The sequence below is a fragment of the Crotalus tigris genome, unplaced genomic scaffold (genome assembly GCF_016545835.1).
Source record: "Crotalus tigris isolate CLP2741 ecotype Arizona unplaced genomic scaffold, ASM1654583v1 scf7180000017640.511899, whole genome shotgun sequence".
Taxonomy (NCBI): Eukaryota; Metazoa; Chordata; class Lepidosauria; order Squamata; family Viperidae; genus Crotalus; species Crotalus tigris.
The window spans coordinates 98,708-120,000 of record NW_024096534.1 but is presented as its reverse complement, the minus strand read 5'-3'; the positions used below and the strand labels follow the sequence as shown (position 1 = coordinate 120,000).

At 38.7% G+C, this 21,293-nt stretch overlaps 1 long non-coding RNA gene across 1 annotated transcript; it reads right to left on the bottom strand.

The window, feature by feature from the left end:
- Positions 1–284: 284 nt before the first annotated feature.
- On the bottom strand, positions 285–18,832 carry LOC120304596. Its single transcript, XR_005555763.1, has 3 exons — positions 18,389–18,832; positions 2,464–2,636; positions 285–790 (listed from the first exon to the last, which is right to left on the bottom strand). It is a non-coding gene; the product is annotated as an uncharacterized LOC120304596 (long non-coding RNA).
- Between the last annotated feature and the right edge of the window lie 2,461 nt (positions 18,833–21,293).

Here is a 21,293-nt window from a genome sequence, read left to right as displayed (position 1 = left end):
TTTAAGCTTACCTATTCTTATTTATTTATTTATTTATTTTATGAGACTTATATACCGCTTTAAGTGCAAGCACTCTCTAAGCGGTGTACACCAGTAAGCAATGTATATATATATTTACATGGCCCCCAACAATCTGGGTCCTCATTTTACCTACCTCGGAAGGATGGAAGGCTGAGTCAACCTTGAGCCGGTGAGATTTGAACCGCTGACCTGCTGAACACAGTCAGCTAAAGTGGCCTGCAGTACTGCACTCTAACTGCTGCGCCACCTCAGCTCATTGCCCTTTTAGCATGGGTCTTTTCACTTTCACTTATCTTTTTTGTTATGGAAGGCAAACCCAGTTCTTCTAAGATTTGTATTGCTGGTCAACAATCTTTTTAATCTATTTTATTGCTGTTGACACTAAAGGCAGCCATGTGTACATAGATCCATTTAAGAACAATAATACTACTGAAGGACCTTGAAGATCTGGGTAGGTTGTCTGGAGTCCCAATGAGTTTCGTTGATATATGTTTTTAAGAGACTGGACAGCCATTTGTCTGAAATGGTATAGGTTTCCTGCCTGAGCAGGGGGTTGGACAAGATGACCTCCAAGGTACCTTCCAACTTGATGATGATGATGATGATGATGATGATGATGTACCTTGTGTTGTTGGTTGGATTGGTCATCTTGTTATCTATCTTGTTCCTATCCGATCTATTTTTGTTGGCTCTTATTAAAATTGTATTATGTTGTATTCTCTTTCTCACATAGTGAGCTGCCCAGAGTCATTCTGGATTTGAAGGTAGCCTAAATAAAAATAATAATAATTTAATTTAACTATTAAATTAAAGTATAGTAAATTACTAAATTAAAATAAATTAAATTGCAGTAATCACCACGGTATAATTCCATGGACTTAATACATAGTAAAGTTCTTGAACTCTATTGAATGTACCTCTAAGTCAGTGGTTCTCAACCTTTTTAATGCTGCGACCCCAACCGGTCGTAGGTCGAGGACTACCCAACCAGTCGTAAGTCGAGGACTACCCAACCGGTCGTAAGTCGAGGACTACCCAACTAGTCATAAGTCGAGGACTTTCCCTGCCCAGGAGCGCCATGCATGCATGGTGCTGCCTCCTGCGCCGGCCAAGACGTAACTGGCAAGGGGCAGCAATGGCGCAGGGCGACCACTGGCTGGGCCACCAGCTGGCCCAGCCCAAGGGAGGTAAGGCACCTGCCGGGCCCCACGCATACCAGCAACCCTCCCTGCACCCGCCGGCCTCCCACCTCCCACCCCTGGCCCTCTTTTACTTACATTTTTAGTAGTTGCTCAGCAGGGAGGGGTGGAAGCTTCCAGACAGCTCGCCTTCGCTGCAGACAACTTGCAGCACCGTTTGCAGAATGGGGATTTTGGGCTCAGCAGGGCAGAGACACCCTGGACAATTCCTATTGGCTTTTGAAAGCCAATAGAATAAAAGGGAGTAGCACAGCTAAGGAAAAGGGGGAAAAATGGTGGACTGCATTGTTTGGCAACCCTCGTGAAATTGTCGTTCGACCCCAAATGGGGTCGCGACCCACAGGTTGAGAACCACTGCTCTAAGTCAACATGAGCCTATGGTTTATGATGATGATATCAGAAGCAAAGCCATCTGATAGCTTCTTTACGTGAATATGCACGGGAAGCACTTAGAATCAACTTGGGATTATGTGCACTCTCTCCCTTTAAGTGCAAAACCTAAATAAAGTATGTGAGAGGCAAGTGAAAGTTGTTCTTTCTGGAGTATTTATTAATTAAAGTAGTTTGGCTATGCTTATTGCTCCGTGGAGAACCCTTAATATACATTTCCTTAATATAATCTAAATTAAAATAATTTAAACAATTATTCTATCAAAATAGATCTTTACTAACACAATCTCCATAAAACTTGTATCTTTTAGGGGTTTTTCTCTTCCGTTATTTTTCTTCTGTTATTAACTCAATAGCTAGTGGCAGCAGGATTTAAAGAGCAATTGGTTGAAGCTTTATATCAATCTATCTTTCTAAAGGAGACCATACCACTAGCAGCTTCATTTTTAAGCAGTGGTGCTTGGCTGGCATCTTTAATTAACACAGTTAAGCACCTTCTACACAAGTTTGTGCCTGCAGGATAGAATTAAGAGGAATAAAAAACAAGACTGACAGATACATTAAGACCTGCTTCCAACATGTTGCATTGGAGGAAGAGCAATGATTATATCTGTTGTGACAGTTTTTAGAATTTTTTTCAAATCATTGGTAAAAAAAAAAAAAAGACATTTGCACTAAGTTTTCCAGAAGAAACTGATTCTTCAAAAGCCATCTCCTACACACTTTGCAGTACTGTTCCTACTCTGGGTTTTATTTTCCTCGTCTTATACAGTACCAAGAATCATGAGATTTTAGTGGGATTATAAATTTAGTCAATCAAGCAATGGAGAGGGGATGGAGGTAAGACACTCACCTCACACTCAGAAGGTTGAGAGTTCAATCCTTGGTAGCGACAGATGTTTCTCTATTAGGGCACGAAGAGAAAATTTCTGCTGCAAACTCTGCATAGGTGTCAGGAAGGGCATCCAGCCAGTAAACACTCAGCTCCATTTAGTTGCTCCAACTCCATCCCAATAAAAGGGATTACTGGGTCATTAAAATAAATAAATATAGTCAATCAATTGATCAATACATAGAAAACACATGTTATATTAACAACTATTGTTTAAGCCTGGGAGCGCACATGTAATCTTACCATACACTTACTAAATTGTTTCTCTTGAATATTTTCCACAACCCCCATTTGTCTATCCATCAAAAGAGACAACTGCCTTTTAATAGAACTAATAGAAAATTAGTTTCATAGAAATAAAACTGCAAAAAAGCCCCTACTTCCTATTTAAATTAGTTTTGGGTTATTGCTTTCAGCAGACCTTGTGTTCAGCCAGGATCATGAAACTTGTTTTCTTTTCCCTTTTCATGAGCAGAACGACATTTGGAGTCTCAGTGTTGTTTTTCTTCCCAAAGAAGGAGACCGAGGCACCACAAGGAGAAATTGTGTTTTTCCCCTCCCAAAAATAAGCAATTTCTATGAATAATGTCATAAAAGAAAAGATATATTCTCCAATTGTGCATCTAACTTAAATTGAGTGCTAATAAGGAATTGCCAGCATAAAACACAGCAATCTACTGAAGAGTTGAAAAAGGTGAATGTTAGAAATGAGGCGCACTGAACAGATGCAAACTATTAAAGAAAAGCTGTGATAATCTTTCCAGTATTTTCAACTGAGCTAATGTGGCTCACTTTGATAAAAAGCTAGAAAAACAAGACTTGAGGGACAGAGAACTGGAAAAAGCCTTGAGAGAGAGAAAAAAGGAGCAAAAGCTGGAAAGACCATGCAACTGATCCTAGCCATGCAGATTATAGTCATCTATGTATAGAAAATAGTAATTCATTTCTAATAATATGAAGGGAGGGATGAAAAAGTAGGATACTTTTGACTGATAGTGGAATAGCTACAAAAGTTTCATTATCTAGGTTTGTGTGCTACTCTATGACAGTAAAGATTTAATCTGGTACCTAGGTTTGCTTGATGATAAAAGTTACACAGCATTGTAAATATTTAGATAACAGACCATCTGGAAAGTCCAAAACAATAGCAATTATAGAAAAAAGTAGTGTTTTTGAAAAACACATTGGCAAATAGCAATAGAACTTAGACTTAAATACTACTTCATAGTGCTTTACAGTCTTCTCTAAGTGGTTTACAGAGTCAGCATATTTTCCTCAACAATCTGGGTCCTCAGATTACCAACCTCAGAAGGATAGAAGGCTAAGTCAACCTTGAGCCAGTGAGAATCAAACTGCTGACAACTGGCAGAATTAGCCTGTAATACTACATTCTAGCCATTGCGCCACTGTTAAATCACTGCCATACTTGCCCAAGAAACTTTGTGTCCCATCTAGATAACTTTGGCTGATGTAGAAATTATAAAATTATAATAAATTTGTTGCTTATTAATTGGAGTGATGCTTGTTAAAATGGTTATTTGAGACTTTTAACTTTTATCTTTTAACTTAGAAAGTTTATTCTGAAAGATAGTCCAGCAATCCAGAAACAGAAGACAAGATAATCCAAGTGTCTATGGAGATTCTCAATCATCCAGGTCATGGTTGTCCCAAAGGTAACTGGACTTTCTTGGTGTTTTCTTTGAAAACATTTTGCTTCTTATCCAAGAAGATTCTTCAGTTCTAACTGACTGGTGGGGAATGAAAGGATTTATACATAAATAAAATATAATATCCACACTAGAAGAATGGATGATAAAGCTGGTGGAATTGGTGCAGTTGGTGAATTTGACAATTTTGATGAAAGAAAAGACTTGGCAAATTTTATTTCTACTTGGAAACCATTATTGGACTTTTTCAGAGAAACTGAAAGAAATGAAAATCTGATTTTGGGATTTAGTGAATAATTTTCAGTTATTTGAATTATCCAAATAATATAAATATTAACCTTAGAGCAGGGGTCTGCAACCTTGACAACTAAGACTTGTGGACTTCAGCTCCCAGAATTCCTCAGTCAGCTGGCTGAGGAATTCTGAGAGCTAAAGTCCACAAGTCTTAAAGTTGTCAAGGTTGCAGACCGCTGCCTTAGAGTAAGAGTTTGATGTATTCTTATAGCTATAACTATAACTATAATTATATAAATATAAATATACCAAAGAAAGCCAGAAATCATTCTTTTTTATTTTTCATACTTTTTTTTCTTCTCTGCACTTATATTTTTATTCTTTTCTGAACTTTTTTCTTTTTCTAATTTTATATTTCTGAGATTTATATTTTAACTTTGGGAAAAAAAATTGAAAATCAATAAAGTTGTATAATTTTTTTTAAAAAAAGAAATATAATAGAAGTATGTTGGTCTGCTGTGAGGAATGATTGATTTTGAAATGGTTTCTGCCCATTTCATTATATGAAAATGAGAATTGGGTATTTCAGGAAAAATATAGGAGTAAATCAAATGAAAAGTGAGAGCAGCTGAGTACTTAAGAAGTAAGTACAGTTTAACAAGAAGAAATTGGTTCAAAAATGGATGGCTGCTGAAAGAATGTGAATTAAATGCAAAACTGGGAGGTCTCCGTGAAACATTAAAGTCATATGGAGAAAATAAATGAGCAGGAGCTTCAAAACAATTATAAAAAGGAAAAATGAAAGAGACAAACCAGGAAGTCATGTTTAGAACAGATTAATAGGATTCAGGTAGTCCTTGACTTATAACCATTCATTTAGTGACTGTTAAACAGCACTAAAAAAAGTTACTTACATTCTCACAAGCAGTGGAAAGAATATAAAATCAGTATAAGTGGTGCTGGCACCAAGTTACACACTAGAGTTACAAAGGAAGTAGCAGCTCCCCAGTTTGAAAATAAGAGAAGGTATGCAGCTGCAGAAGAACAAATGGGTACAAAAAGATTAAAATATGCAAGCTCCGTATCTATCCAGAATTGGGAGCAGAGAGGACAGACAAGTGTTATTTCCCTGCTGATACCACTAGCCACAAACTTAGATCTGAGGGGAGAAGCAATCTTGAAACTGAACTCGAAGCCATATTTTGCTTAAAAACCTTTTTGTAGTCAAGGCTCCTGGGTATCTGAGAGAGGTTTTTCTTTTCTTTTAGCTCTATTTGTCATTGGTTTAGTAAGAACACAAGGACAGGCATCCACTCTAACAATCAAGTTAATAACATTTTGCCTGTGACAGCTCCATCATGTGCTGAATCTATTTCATTCACATTTCACTGGTGATTAAACTTTTCATTCTGTTGAATTTCTCTTGTAATCTGCCAAAGCTTTTCTCAATGTTAGTACGTGAGCCTTGCACAGGTGCTGTAATTAAGGGCGTTTTGGCTAAATTGGTACAGTTGCATTACTTGGGAAGTCAGAGTAAGAAAAGCAATTTATTCTTCTGACGGTTCACGCATATAATGAACACATTGCCTTTCTGCATAACATTATGCAAACATGGTTTATTGTTAGTGGTAATTTTCTGTGTTCTGATATATTAACATACAGTGCAATTAATTTTCCTGTTTCAAAGTATGCCTGTGAATGTGTGAATATAGAGGCTTTTGCCATTGGGGCTCAAACAACACATCCAGAGTAAATCAATGCTGGATAATATTTGGTAGTTATTCATTAGCAATCAACAAAAAGTGTGATGTAGATTTAGGTCCGCTGCAGACAAATAGGCTTATCATACTTCTTGATGAAGAATTCCTATTTGCTTTACTGGGAATGTTGGTATAGCATAAAACTCCTAATTATAATCCATAATTATCATCATCATCATCATCATTGGAAGGGAACTTGGAGGTCTTCTAGTCCAACCCCCTACTCAATCCCTTATACTATTTCAGACAAATGGATGTCCATGTTCTTCTTAAAAGCCTCCACTGATGGAACATCCACAACTTCTGAAGGCAAGTCATTTCACTGGTTGACCTAGAAGAGTGTGGTGCAGCCTCTTATAACTTACAAAAAGTTTCCCAAATTAACATTTTCATGGGCAGGCATTTTTCCCTCTAAAAGCTAGTAACATTTAGTTGTAACATATGCATCTCATCTCAGAAACAAATCTCATTGCAGGTAATGTAGTATGTTAGTAATTATATGCTTTTTGTTTATTCTTGTTTCCAACCTTGCATCGTCAGCAGAAGTAGTATATATGCACCAAAAGGCAATGTTGCTGTATTTTTCATTATGACATGCCTCCATCCAGCCCATTAGAATATTCATCAGGCAGAATTATATGACAGAAATTTGCTTATTGAATCAAGTATTGCTTTTTTCTCTTGGTCAAAATGTAATAAAAGAGTTGTAGAAAAAAATGATCAGGAAACAAGTTTGGGAGAAAATCAGTGCAAAGTCCATCTTTATGGATGATTAAGGAGGATCACCCTCTTGTAACATATTTGCTAGGGAAGATACATCAATGTATATTAGAGCTAAAATATAATCCATCCACCACATTGAGAAGTATCAGGAGCACAATTTGAAAAAAAACATGGGCTTGGTCTCCTCATATTCTCTCAGTCTGGCCCCTTGGAAATGTGTTGGGACTACAAATAATACAATTCTTGGCAAGAACTATTGCAATGCCAATGTATTTAGAGGGCTTAGCATTGGGCAAGCTTTCAGAAACCATTTAATGAGTAACTGTTTAGTAATCATCTACTTTGAATGGATTAGAGCTCTTGCTTTATTTATCCGATTAAAATATTGTTTTTCTTCCAGGAGTTTAAAGCAATCTGCCATCAATATGTCTCACAAGAAGAACACTGGGAAATAGGTTGGAACTGAGAAAATGAGGTAGATTGGCCTAAAGTCCCTCAATGAACTTTGCTGGATTACCTTCCAGGGACTTGAAACTGGGTCTCCTCTGCCATGATTCAGCAACTTAACTGTTATTCTTTTAATATTTTTTTCCTTCTTTTAAAAATCCAACCCCTTGTGCAGTATAGCAGGGGTGTCAAACTCGCAACATCATGTGATGTGTAGCAATTTATTGTGACTTTTTTTCCACTGCCAGCAAGGGGTGGGCACAGTTTTGGCATGACGCATCCGCCCCGCAGGCTGGCAGTATTATGCCCCTGCAATACAGGAATCTAGCACTGCACCTTACAGATGGCCATCTAAACTCTGTTTAAACACCTCTTACAAAGGAAAATCCCATAAAATCCAGATACATTCTTCCCAATTCTCTTTGGGTGGACCCATTTCTCCCCAGGTCTTTCTCATTTGAAAATTACCCCCTTTGTCAAAGTACCCAAATTATTATCATTGACAACCTGTGTATAGCTTTCACCATCAGAATTCTTTCTCTTCTTGACCTCTGTCTTTTGACAAGAAACACACCTCTGTGCTTCCCCCACCCCCAGCTTTTCTGTTCTGCTGCCAAGTGTTTATAGACTCTTATAATGTGTCCAAGACTGTGTCTAGCTGTATGATGTGTTCCCATGGGAATTACTGCCAAGCAATATTTGTCAATGCACTTAAAATGCCTTGAAAGTCTGTGAGAGGCCAATGCCTGACTCTTACAAAGGTCATTAGCCAGTTGTGATCACCCATCACCAGAGAAGTATGAGCAGCTGGACACAGAGAAGCACATTTCTAGTGTAGAAGGTTGATAGTATCATTTGTGTTATTTGTAAAACTAATGAAGATGGGATAGAAATGAATAAACAATATGTACCTGACCTAGAAACAGAAAAAAAGAGTGAGCAAATCATCTGATGATCAGGAAAGAACGCGGACAGGTAACAGAAACCAGTCTATTTCTCTTGTGTGGGCACAATAGAAAATTATTGCTATGATACATGAGTGTGGAGCTCCCTCAATAGAATGGAATTGTAATGGAATGCCTGAACAATCTTGAGGAAAAGGGAGCAGTGATGCTGTCTAGGAAACCATCAGAGAAGAAAGACAGGAGTCAGCAATTGTTTAAAGGTCAAAGAAAGAAACTTAGGAAGGACCCGCCCTAATCGGTACAGCAGATAAAATTACAGGCAGAAAATTTGTACTTTCAAGGCTTGCAAGATTCTGCTAATGTAGTCTTACAACATAGTAGATTTAGCTCATCTAGTCCTATTCCCTGTCTGGTTTACTCAGGAAGGCGGACTGGAATTCAGAAGTGCTTGAGCGGTTCACTGTGTTATCAGATGCTTCCTTCCAGCTGTATGATTTACATTTCTTCCTTTATGGCTCCCCTGTGACATTTCTGTTGGTATATAATCTATAATCTTCCTTTCCTTTTTTGGTTGGGAGTCCACAATCATGGTAGTTATGCATGCCAATAACAGATACATCATTGCAGCTATCTCCAAATGCCTTGGGTCCTAATTTAAGTGGGAATTTTCCTCACAATACTAGAAATTAAGAGATGAAATTTGTAGTTGCTTTTTATTTTTATTTTTTTTTAAAAAAAGGATGTGGGATGGTTAGAAAGGACTGCTTGTGAGGGCATAAGACCGGCTTGCTGGTGGTTAAAGACACCAATAGCCGTGCAGAATTGAGACTTCTATGAATGGATAAAACCAGATTTGGAATGACTAACAGATATTTACCATCTCTGCATGAAAAAGGAGAGGTGGGTGGGGGATGCAGAGGAGTTGTTTGGAATATAAAGGTGACAGCAAGAATGGCAAGAATGATGGACAGGAACTCGAAGAGAAAAATAGTTCTGTCTGGAAGATGTGTGTGTGCTGGCATGCTGAAAACTAAAACTCAGAGATCAGCACTTGGCAAGTCTCAAACTACAGGATCTTGGCACTTTAACATGAAGAGAAGAAAGCTGGACAAAGGTTCTTTTCCTTTCCCTTCCCATCCCCACCCCCACACTTCTATGTTATGCGAAGTCAAGAGTTACCAGGGCCAAAAAAAAGAGAACTAAAATCAGAGCAGTGGGTCAGAAAAATAAGAATAAATTAGAGAATCCCATGGTCACCATCTGATTATGCTGAAAGTGCTGGCAAATCGCCGGTACCTGAAATGGAGAATTCTTACAAAGCCTTTCAAGACACTTGTGAAGACTAAAATCACACTTACCCAACTGCTTGGGTGTGTTCTCCCTCCATCCAGGAGCTGGAAAGAAATTATACTACCCCAAAGCTTTCTGGCCCCATAGCAAATCATTACTGTAGGAATGGAGTGGAGTGGAGTGGAATGGAATAGAGTGGAATGGAATAGAATAGAATAGAATAGAATAGAATAGAATAGAATTTCTTTATTGGCCAAGTGCATTTGGACACACAAGGAATTTGTCTCCAGTGTACATACAAGCATACAAGCAACAAGTGATAAATCATGATCATAATCGCAAAATATAATCATCATAAATCATAAGATACAACCCTCAGTGATAGTCATAGGAAACTAAATAAGCGATCAACATAAATCATAACAGGATACTAAATAAAAGCAATCAACATAAATCATAAGATACAAACAACAACGTTATAGTCTAAGATGCTAAGGGAATAGGTAACAGGAAAAAAATGAGGAAGGATAACAGTAATACAGCCCTGCTAAGTGGTTTGACATCCCAGGGTACAAGATAGTGTTGTGGGAATTAGTTGTTTAGCAGAGTGATGGCATGGTGGGGGGGTCTGAAATGGGTCTGTCCACTGCTGTCCATACAGTTTGATGGACAGCATTCTAAGGATTGCAATTGGTTGTTTGCTTGCTGAAATTCCAGTCCAGCCAAATCTCATCCATTGCACAAAAGGCCTTCTTCAGTTGGCATGCATAGTACTCAGGCTTCCATGAAACTGTAGGTCAACTGTTTATCTTTTGATGTATCTACCACTAGATGAAAGCAAGGGAGGTTTTAAAACATTTAGCCACCATCTAATAGTCATCTGGATTTATGTAGCTGTTGGATAAAGGGTACTGAAAAGCTGCAGTTTGAGAAATGAGTTCACCTGTGAGGATTGCAGTGGGAGCTGTAGACTATTCTAAGAAATTTACATGAGGAGGGGAAGAGAGGAGCCAGTGCTCCTGGGAGGAGTGTATACTCCTGCCAGCCAAGGAATTCCCTACCAGACAGTTTACAAAGTACAAGAGAGAAGTCCTTTCAGTCACATTTCTTGTTATGTGCATTAAATCAAGAACAGAGTAGTCAGTCGCAGGATTTTGCACACTTGGTTGATTAGTCAACCACTTAAAAGAAAGTGGCCGTGGAAGCTAAGGTTCTTGTCTCCTACACAGCTAAAAGGGGATTGAAGACCTTAGAGAATAGGTCAGCAACTGAATGAAATGGAGCAATTTTGTAAAATACTGTAATGGACTGCGCAGATGACCCTGAGGAATGAGGAGAAGCAATGCTGTCTGTGAAACAATCAGATAAAAGAGGCAGGAGCTTAATGATCAGAGAAAAAAAACTTAGGGAAGGAGAATGTCCATTTTCCTTCATAATATGGGATAGGAGGAGATAGTTTGCCTCAGGCCCCTTTACATTCTTATAGGACAACCAGCCTGTCATTGAGGCATGTATGGTTTGTCTTCACAGGAGAAAACAAATGTGGCAGCTTCTCTGTAGGGTTTGAGAGCAGTTCCCTCCATCTCCACATTCCTCTGATTAACATTAAAAAAATGAGCAGGTGCATCATGTCCAAAGCTATTAATATGAATGTATGTCATTTAATACTATTTACTATTATTTACAAAACAGATAGTTAAGGCACAGTGGTGTGTGTATTGTTAGAAAAATGTAACAAATGATAGTGAAAAGAGTCAGAAAACAACTGTGTTTCAGTAAGACAAATACTTGCAGGCATGTCAAACTGCTGGCCCCCGGGCCAGATGCATCGTGCCAGAAGCATGCCCCCCAATTGCTGGCAATGGGGGAAAAGACCCAATATGTCGTGCGATGTCATGTGACGTTGCGAGTTTGACATGCTTGCAAGGTTTAAAGAAAGACAGTATATCATATGCTGTTATGATGATTAAACTTGAGACTCATAAGATCTTCTCCTTTACAGTAATGATACCAGATACCACGCTCATTGAACGTGAACCATTCAAACTGGAAAGATTGTAAACTAATCAAAGCTATGAGTTTCTGACCGAGCAGAATATGAGGTGTAGACTTGAGATCTCCATAAAGAATTATCAGATTTAAGAAAGTGGGTGTATAAAATGGCCATGAGGCAGTGGAGAAAGTTTATTGTAGCAATTGATAGAAAATCTTGGCTTGGTCCATATATTTCCACAGCTCAAGGGTAGCAAAGAGAAGAACAGAGACAGGCTACACAATAGACAGGGGAATAAATATGTTTGGAGATAACAGTCAACTTGGAAATTGGCGAGCTGGGACTGAATGAGTCTCAACGGGAAACTAGTTTCATGTTCTCTTGAGGCTATAAGATAACTTTGGTATGGGATATCACTGGGAGAAAGTCATACAGAAATGGTAGACAAACCACAGACCAACAAGAGTTAAGATGTCACTATCAAACAAACTTGGCTTCCCAAGTGACTGCATCACTGGAATATATTTATCCGGGCAACAAAATACTTGCTTACATTCTTTGTCCTAATGGCACTGTGACTGCACCATTGAGCTGTCAATGGAGACTAGGGGCTTTCTGCAGGCTCTGACTCCCTGGAACTTGGATGACCTGAATGATTCTCTTGGAAATGGCTTTGTTTGCATTTTGTTTTGTCTCTATGTGTCTTTTCAATTTGTACTGAATACAAGATAACATATACGTGTCAGTGCTAGCTTCTAGCCCTGATGAATTCGTAACAATATCTAGTTGTAAGATGTTTATTTGTTAGCCTCAGTACAGAATACTAATATTCACAGACAGCATGCTTTTATGTACAAATCCAGTGGGAGAGACCTGCTAAAATATACTTAAATACTTGTTATTTTAGAAGATTCAATAAAATATTTTATACTGCGTTGAGCCTTTGCCAAAATCACAAATCCAGTATATCTTAAGCAAGTGTGATGGCTTTGTTTTAATTCTAGAAATGTTGTCCCTTCCTTTATATTCTAAACATACAATGCTTTTGGTTTCAAATTCATATCATCCACTGCCCTTTCATGGTCCAAAATAACTAAAAGCTTTAAGTTATTTTCTCTTGTTTCATAATTTAAACTTTTGTAGGGTAGCATCCATAAAAAGGATTATGAAAAGATGGCTCAGAACTTATGCTAGCACAGCAGTTGTCTGCTATTCATTAAAACAACTCAACTATTTTTAATTTTCATGAACCTGGAGAGATATTGCTGCTTTAAGAGTTCTATGATTTGACTCTTTATATGAGCACTGTCTTTTTTTTTTTTTTTTCCTTTTAGGCTCACACAGGTTCCAAAGTTTTAATGAATAACAGGGAAGCACTTTGCTTGTAAGAGTTTTAAAGCAGTTCTCCATTTCTGAAATATGCCCAGTGCTTGTAAGGACAAACCCAGTCCTTGTAAGGACACCTTTAAACCATGTGGAAACTCACATGGTTTAAAGGCAAAGTGCTTAGGCAGGAGCGTACTCAGACAATGAAGCTAAACTTGAAAATTTGTAATCTTCAGAAAAGTTCTCTGAAGATTAAATATTACATATGAAAATAGTGAACTTGAAGGAAGAACTTAATATAAGTTAACTTAATATAAGTTCCAAGGAGATATATCAAGGCTCTGTCAGGGCCAAGTACTGATATCTTTTGTTCTGGTTTGAACTCCCAAAGCAAGTGACAGCTCATATGTCTATCATGATGCTCTTGACAGTCCTTGATTTAACACTGTTCACTAAATTCTGCTGGCTTTTTAGCACTTTTTCCACAGGCTAGGATTGAATAAGGAAGGAGCAAGGAAAATAAAATAAAGAAGACAGTTGGGCCATCTCAGTTGTAGAATACTTGTCAGCCGTGTGAACACTTATATTCCCCACAGGTGGAACAAATTGGAAAGAAAATATCTTAGCTGCCAGAATAGATTGCTGTAACAATAGAACAAACTATCAGAATGCTACTGCTGGTAAAATTTGGAAGAGTGTCAACAATCTTATTTTCTGAAGAAAGAAGTGGAATATAAGGGAAAATATTTAAAATGAAAGGAACTAATTCCCAACAGTTTTGGAATGTGGCACAGAACTTAATGTGATATCAGGGACTAAGTTTCGCAAATTTTATAGAAAAGGATAGAAAACATGTTGAGCATTTAGCCAAAGAAGCTTATTCCTTTGGTTAAGATGTCTCCTATTTTTATTTAATCTGACCACACCTTTATTTTTTATTTTATTCTTTACTAACAAATGTATATTCTTTTCTCAAAGGGAATGTTATATATAGTTATGCACTGTTTTATTTAGTGACCATTTGCAATTACAACAGTGATAAAAAAAAAACTTTTCAACCAGTTCTCACATTTATAGCCTTTCCAAATCTGTAACACAAAGGAAAGCTAAAGTAAGGTTATTAGCATAGCTGCAGTTTCATTTAGCAACCACTTCACTTAAAGACCAGTTACATGTCCCAATTGTGACTGGCAGATGAGGACTATATGGAATACTCCATCCAGTTTTGGTCATGATGTAAAAAAGATGTTGAGACTCTAGAAAGAGTACAGAGAAGAGCAACAAAGATGATTAGGGGACTGGAGGCTAAAACACATAAGGAACGGTTGCTGGAATTGGGTATGTCTAGTTTAATGAAGAGAACATAGTGCTAGGCTGCATTAACAGAGGGATAAAATCAAGATCACATGAAGTATTAATACCACTTTACAATGCCTTGGTAAGGCCACACTTGGAATACTGCATCCGGTTTTGGTCACCGCGATGTAAAAAAGATGTTGAGACTCTAGAAAGAGTACAGAGAAGAGCAACAAAGATGAATAGGGGACTGGAGGCTAAAGCATCTAAGGAAAGGCTGCTGGAATTGGGTATGTCTAGTTTAATGAAGAGAAGGACGAGGGGGACATGATAGCAGTGTTCCAATATCTCAGGGGCTGCCATAAAGCAGAGGGAGTCAAGCTATTTTCCAAGGTGCCTGAAGGCAGGACAAGAAGCAGCAAATGGAAACTAATCAAGGAGAGAAGCAACCTAGAACTAAGGAGAAACTTCCTGACAGTTAGAACAATTAACCAGTGGAATAAGCTGCCTCTAGGAGTAGTAAAAGCAGTCAATGTCATTACCTGTACACTATTAATTTAATTAAATCTAATTAGTAACTTGCAATAACTTTATCAATTACAGATGTTTCCATCCTTCCAAGGGGCTCAACATAGTGAATACTGCTATTCCACTCTGTATTCTCATAGGATCCAGAGAGGAAAGCTAGGTTTAGTAATTATCACAGGGCATAGTGGATGGCAGAGTAGGCATTGGAGCTTGCTTTCCCAGTTTTCCAAGCTTACTACTTCCTTTTGCTGGTGTATTCCTGATGCAACAGAACTTTCTTGTTTTTCTTTGAAGACATTTCACTTCTCATCCAAGAAGCTTCTTTAGTTCTGACTGTATCGTGGGGAATGGAAGGATTTATATACCTTGCAGGCAGTTGGTCATTTGCATTCTTTTAGAGAGTTGTTGAGGTCATTTGGAGGTTTATCCACGTCCTCAGGATCACCTGAATAGTGCAAATGTGTGTATATTTTCTGCCCTACCCCCAAATGGCCTCAACTAATCTCTAAAAGAATGCAAATGACCAGCTGTCTGCAAGGAATATAAATCCTTCCATTCCCCACCATCCAGGTAAAGCTAAAAAGAAGCTTGGATGAGAAGTGAAATGTCTTCAAAGAAAAACAATAAAGTCCAGTTGCCTCCTGAAAAAGCACCTTTGGGACAACCATGACTGAGAATCTCCATAGATGATGCTGTTGTAAATTCATGTGCTCCATTCTTCCCTAAACTGATAAGCTTTAGAGTAGAAGCTTCATGTGGAGGGAAAGAAAAGATAATCCTTACAGTCACCAGAGCCTTATAGTTTCATCTGCTCTGTCCCAAAGCATATGATCTTATCTGCTAGTTCCTAATTTCAGGCAAGAATGCCTACCATAATGTAGCTAAATAACAGCAAGATGTCATATCAGGTGTTGGTATACTTAAATCATGAAGTGAACTGTCAGCAAATGCCAGGATCCCAAATCTTTCATCTCTACCCACACCGACAGCAAACAACACCGGTTCGATTGGAGCAACAGTAAAATCATTGGCCACATTACCACCTGCCACACTCATGAGCTCATCGAAGCTTGGCACTCCACAAGCAATTCCATCAACAGACACATCAACCTACAACAAGCCTACGAACCCCTCAGAATCCAAATCAACCGCACAACCAACCAGAGACAGCATGGACCCTCAACCAACCCACACAAGCCCCCTCTCGCCCACCAGTGGTTCACCTCCCAATGACCCTGACCTGAGGTAACTTCTCCATCACAAAACCCATCACAAACCTCTCACTGATGACTCACACCTGATCCATCACAAGACCCTCACTTGACACACCCACACCAGAAGCCCTTATAAACAGAACACTGACACTGACACTGGCACCCCCTAAACTCCGCTGAAGATGCTGCCTGGTCACAAAACGTTCAGAAACCAACTCACAAGCTCAAAGAATGAACCTTCACCCTCATCGTACACCTGAGCGACAGATATTCACCACTATTACAAAAATAATACTCTCTAAAATGAGACTCTTAAAAAGACCATGTAACAACTCAACACTGAAATGTTGAGATGGTGTCAGAAAAACAGAAGGAAACGTCTGAAAGAGAGGACAAAAGATGAGACAAACAAAAATTATCCACATTACAAAAAGTCATCCTCTACCTCATGTTAAGATGCTATTTAAAAATTCCTCAGGCACAACAAGTTGCAAGTACACACAAGGAGAGAAATCTAATGCTGAGCTGCATTAGAAATATAATCCCAATTCAATTTCTCCCTCTGCAATAAGCTCCAGACCAGCTGAATGATCATGCTTGATTGGCATTGAAATCTGGATAACTACCAGAAGAGGCTGAATAGAATGGAGTGGTGTTAGTGGTAGTCTAAAGAGAATGAAAGATAATTTTTCATTACAAAGTCCCTCTTCTCCTGTAGCTTGATGTCTTGCATAGAGGAATACATGTCACTGTGTTTATTGCGCACAAATTGAATTGAACTGAAATTGATTTGGCCAAGTGTGATTAAACAAACAAGCAAGTTGTCTGTGGTATAGAAGCATTCAGTGTACGTGCAAAACAACAGGCTAATAATAATCTTCATAATAATAACACCAATAAAATGGGGGAAAGATAAGAAGGATAAATAATGCTGCAGCAACGCTACCTGAGTAAATATACATAAATGTTAGACAGCAATTGTGAAAATTAGGTGTTCAACAGAGTGATGGCACAAGGGAAAAAACTGTCCCTATGTCTAGTTTTGGCAGGCAACGTCCTATAACGCTGTCCCAAGGGGAGGAATTGAAACAGTTTAAACAAAAAATATTATTAAATCATTACTTTGTTAATAATAGTTTAAATACAATTAATTAATTAATTAATTCAATTATTAAATTTACTTTTTTTAAAATCAAAATATTTAAACTATTAAATTATTACTTTGTTTGGTTAACTTGTTAATGTCTTTAAATTGCCAGGCAAGCAGTTTGATTTTTCACATGACATTCTGAAAATAGCTAATACTCCACCATAGGACATAACATGTCTATAAAATAAAATAAAAAATATTTTCAAAACTGGTGAAGCACTATTTTGTACTTCTATGATTGGAGGTGTCTTCAGTAGAGGGCACACAAGTTAAGATTGCAGCAACAACTACATGAGTTAAGATGTCTCATCTATGATATTGGCCATTATCCTTTCACTCTAGGATAGTTCCACCTGGGAGTCTTTGCATAATTTCAGAATTAGTTTTAAAGCCAATTTATCTCTGGTTCTGGTGTGTAATATTTGAAATCATAATGAAGCTTATTTTGGTTTAGGGTTGTTGCTGGGTTTTTTTTAAAAAAAAATATTGAGGTTTTAATAGAACTAATGGACAAACCATATAAAGAGGTTGTTTTCACTTTACCTTCTGGTTTATGATCTTCAGCTTCCTAGCAAGTCTTTCCAAGTGAAAAGCAGGGGAAAGAGTGATGACTTTCCCCCCTTGAATTTACACAGATTGTTATTTATCTATTTTACACTGAGCTATTTTGTGTGGAGTCGAGATTTATGTTCCTCCAGAACGTCTGCCACATCAAGGTAGAGCAATGAATAAATGGCATATTTGTTCCTTATTCTTAATGTTTAGAGAGCAAAAAAAAGGCAGCAATTATGGATAGGCTTCACACTGCTTTGTGGGGAATTTGAAAGTGTTCTTAATTACACTAATATCTTCTTTATTCATTTATTTACCTGCTCTCCATCCCACCCTGAGCCAGCTTTACTGATTTTTAGATAGCAAGCTGATTTGCTATCAGGCACTATTGATTTTATCTTTCCTGCTGTAGATCTTTCAGATAAGCTGCTTATGTCTTTGTATGCATTAGTTGTAATAAGTGAAGTTATTGCAATATTGATGTGTTGTTGTTGTTTACATTAGCATAACTGTAGCAGGTGACAATGCTAGAGGTTTAAGGCTTTCTTTTCCCATTCTCCCTACAAGATCTTTTCACTGTAAAATCAAAGGAGCCGGCTGTGGTATGTTCTCCCCTCCAAGTTTCTCTTGAATTCTCTAATGATTGACACAGAACTTGTATTTATAAGAAAGAATTGACAAATGTTGTCCTGAGAGCAGTCCATGAGGAATTGAAGTTTTAATGCCAGCAAATGGAATTATGGACAGCAGTGTTCAGCTAGGATTTGGAAAGTAGGGAGATGTTGATCCAGTTAATCTTACCTGAGGCTAGTAAGATCCATCACTGCTTTGTGTCTTTACATCAGCAGAAATGTATCTCCGAGAGTCTGTATCCAGAGCAGCAAACAACAGGGTGTGGGCTTCTGGGTAAATCTAAAGACTTTGTTTTGTGTGGTAAGTAGAAGATTAAACATTATTTCAATTCTTTGCCATTCTGAGCTTTGTGTCAAAGCTTTAGAGACAGAAACTAGTTTGGAATACAAGCTGTTAGTCTCAATTTTCTAAGCCTCTACTTTTATGAAGAGGATAATTTTAAAGTTCATAAAGAAGGAGTATTTTTGAATGTATATATGTGTGTTTTAAAGAACAAACAGAAAATAGACTTGGGACCATGACTTGTAACATCAACCATGAGAAGAAATACTAAAAATTAATAAAATGAAGTATTGCATTAATCTTCCCCTGTGTAGTGCATTTCACATTAGAAGATAGCATTTATAGCAGTGGTTCTCAACCTTTTTAATGCCGCGATCCCAACCGGTCGTAAGTCGAGGACTACCCAACTGGTCGTAAGTCGAGGACTACCCAACCAGTCGTAAGTTGAGGACTACCCAACTGGTTGTAAGTCGAGGACTTTCCTGCCCGGGAGCGCCACGCATGCGTGGTGCCACCCCCTGCGCAGGCCAAGGCGTAGCTGGCAAGGGGCAGCGACGGCGCAGGGCGACCACCGGCTGGGCCACCAGCTGGCCCAGTCCAAGGGAGGTAAGGCACCCGCCGGGCCCCACGCGCGCCAGCAACCCTCCCTGCGCCCGCTGGCCTCCCACCTCCCCTGGCCCTCTTTTACTTACATTTTTAGTAGTTGCTCAGCAGGGAAGGGTGGAAGCTTCCAGACAGCTCGCCTTCACTGCAGACAACTTCCAGCACCGTTTGCAGACTGGGACTTTTGGCGGGCTCAGCAGGGCAGAGACAGCCTGGACAATTCCTATTGGCTTTTGAAAGCCAATAGAATTAGACTCTATTCAAGAGAGTCTATTCTATTGGCTTTCAAAAGCCAATAGAATAAAAGGGAGTAGCACAGCTAAGGAAAAGGGGAAAAAATAGTGGACTGCGTTGTTTGGCGACCCCCATGAAATGGTCGTTTGACTCCAGATGGGGTCGCAACCCACAGGTTGAGAACCTCTGATTTATAGGAAATAAATAATTTGTGTTTTTCATTTGCTGCTTAAAAGTATTGGACTAAGAGGTATAAAAACAGCTGAAGGATTCAGCCATAATTTGGGATGAGGTAGACCCTGGTTTTAGTTTACCTATTGGAAAGGTTTTCTTCTCAGATGCCCACTAAAGCAAAAGGCTGTTGCTCAGAGGTATTTATGGTTTTATCAGTATATAATTCACAGAATTCATTTAACTTCCAAAACTGGAGATAAAATTGTGGAGAAAATAGTGTTTGATAGATAATACAAGCAAGCATTATGACCTGGAAAACTTCACTTACTAAATGAGGTAATTATAGATTTCATTGTTATCACTAATTATACCCCATAAAGCTATATAATAAAAGACATCCTTTATCATGAAGCACCTCGGGATTTTTAGTGAAAATACAGTAGTGGAATAAAAATAGAAGGAAGGATAATACCAGTACCTATATATAGTAGCTACAAAGTAAATTATATGCTACCTAGTGAAGACAAATAAGCCTATATTTTACCATTTCCCTACCTTTCCACCTATCTTTCCCTATAAGTGCCCAAGCCTGCAGTTTTGAGGCAGGCAAGCTCATCAGGACTGCCTAGTCTCAGTGAAAAGGAAAATGTGTCCATACTTCCCTGCTTTGGACTACTTTTCTGCATGCCAGGAAGGGAGGGAGGGATTGTATCCTATGCTGTAGCTCCATCAAGGACAGAATAATCTACTTTTCTTGGTTGTTGTTCCCTGAATGACTGATAGATTTCATGCTAATTCTGCCTGCCAAAAGATTGGCTGGCCAATGTTCACTCCTGTTCAAAGCCCTAAAAGAAAAAAAGATAAATTGGCTGCTGAAGGAAGAGGGAAGGAAGGAGAGAGAAAGATAACATTTGGACTCCACAACATGCAGAAGCATCTCAGTTTGCTTTTCTATACCTCAGAGAAGATATGTGGGTAAATGGGTGGATGGATGAGCAGCTATAAACACACCTTCCAAATCGTAAATATTGACACACAGAAATGCTGAAACATCTGAGTAGGGTATTTAAACAAACAAGATTTGAGCAATTGGACACAATAATTTTACCGTATATTCCGGCGTATAAGACGACTGGGCGTATAAGACGACCCCCAACTTTTCCAGTTAAAATATAGAGTTTGGGCTATACTCGCCGTATAAGACTACCCCTCTTCCATGAGGGAGGGGGAAAGGGAGCACAGTTTCTGAGTTCTCATTGGCCACCTGTAAGTCCAAATGAGTAGCTCAGGGTGTGTGCGTGCACGTGTAGGCATGCGTGTGACTCCCCGGGTCCCTTCCATTGCCCCCCCCAGTAGCAAGCTTTGGCTTGGAGCAAGCAGGCTGCACACAGGGATCTCCTCCTCTCAGTCTTCCACCCTGCGAATCCTCCACAGCCTTTCCAAGCTGAGTGAGCAGAAAGCCTGCCTGTTTGTCAAAGGCTCTGCCTTGTCAATCGCACACACACCTTGATGAAAATTGCCCTGCCTGCAAAAGGACTTCTCAGCAGTTTTTTAAAGCAACACTACCAAGAATGAAATTGGCGACAGCCAGAATGTTTAGGGAAGAAGGAAAGGAAGCAGTTAATAAACCAAGTAAGAAAGGCATTCGCCCTTTGAAAACTTGCATTTCCACAAATGTGATAAGTTGCCCCCTTTTCAGGTAATGGGGGGGAGTAAATGCTTTCCTTTTAATTTGTTATTAAAACTCAGTGCACTACAGTACTTATAGATGGGAGCCAGA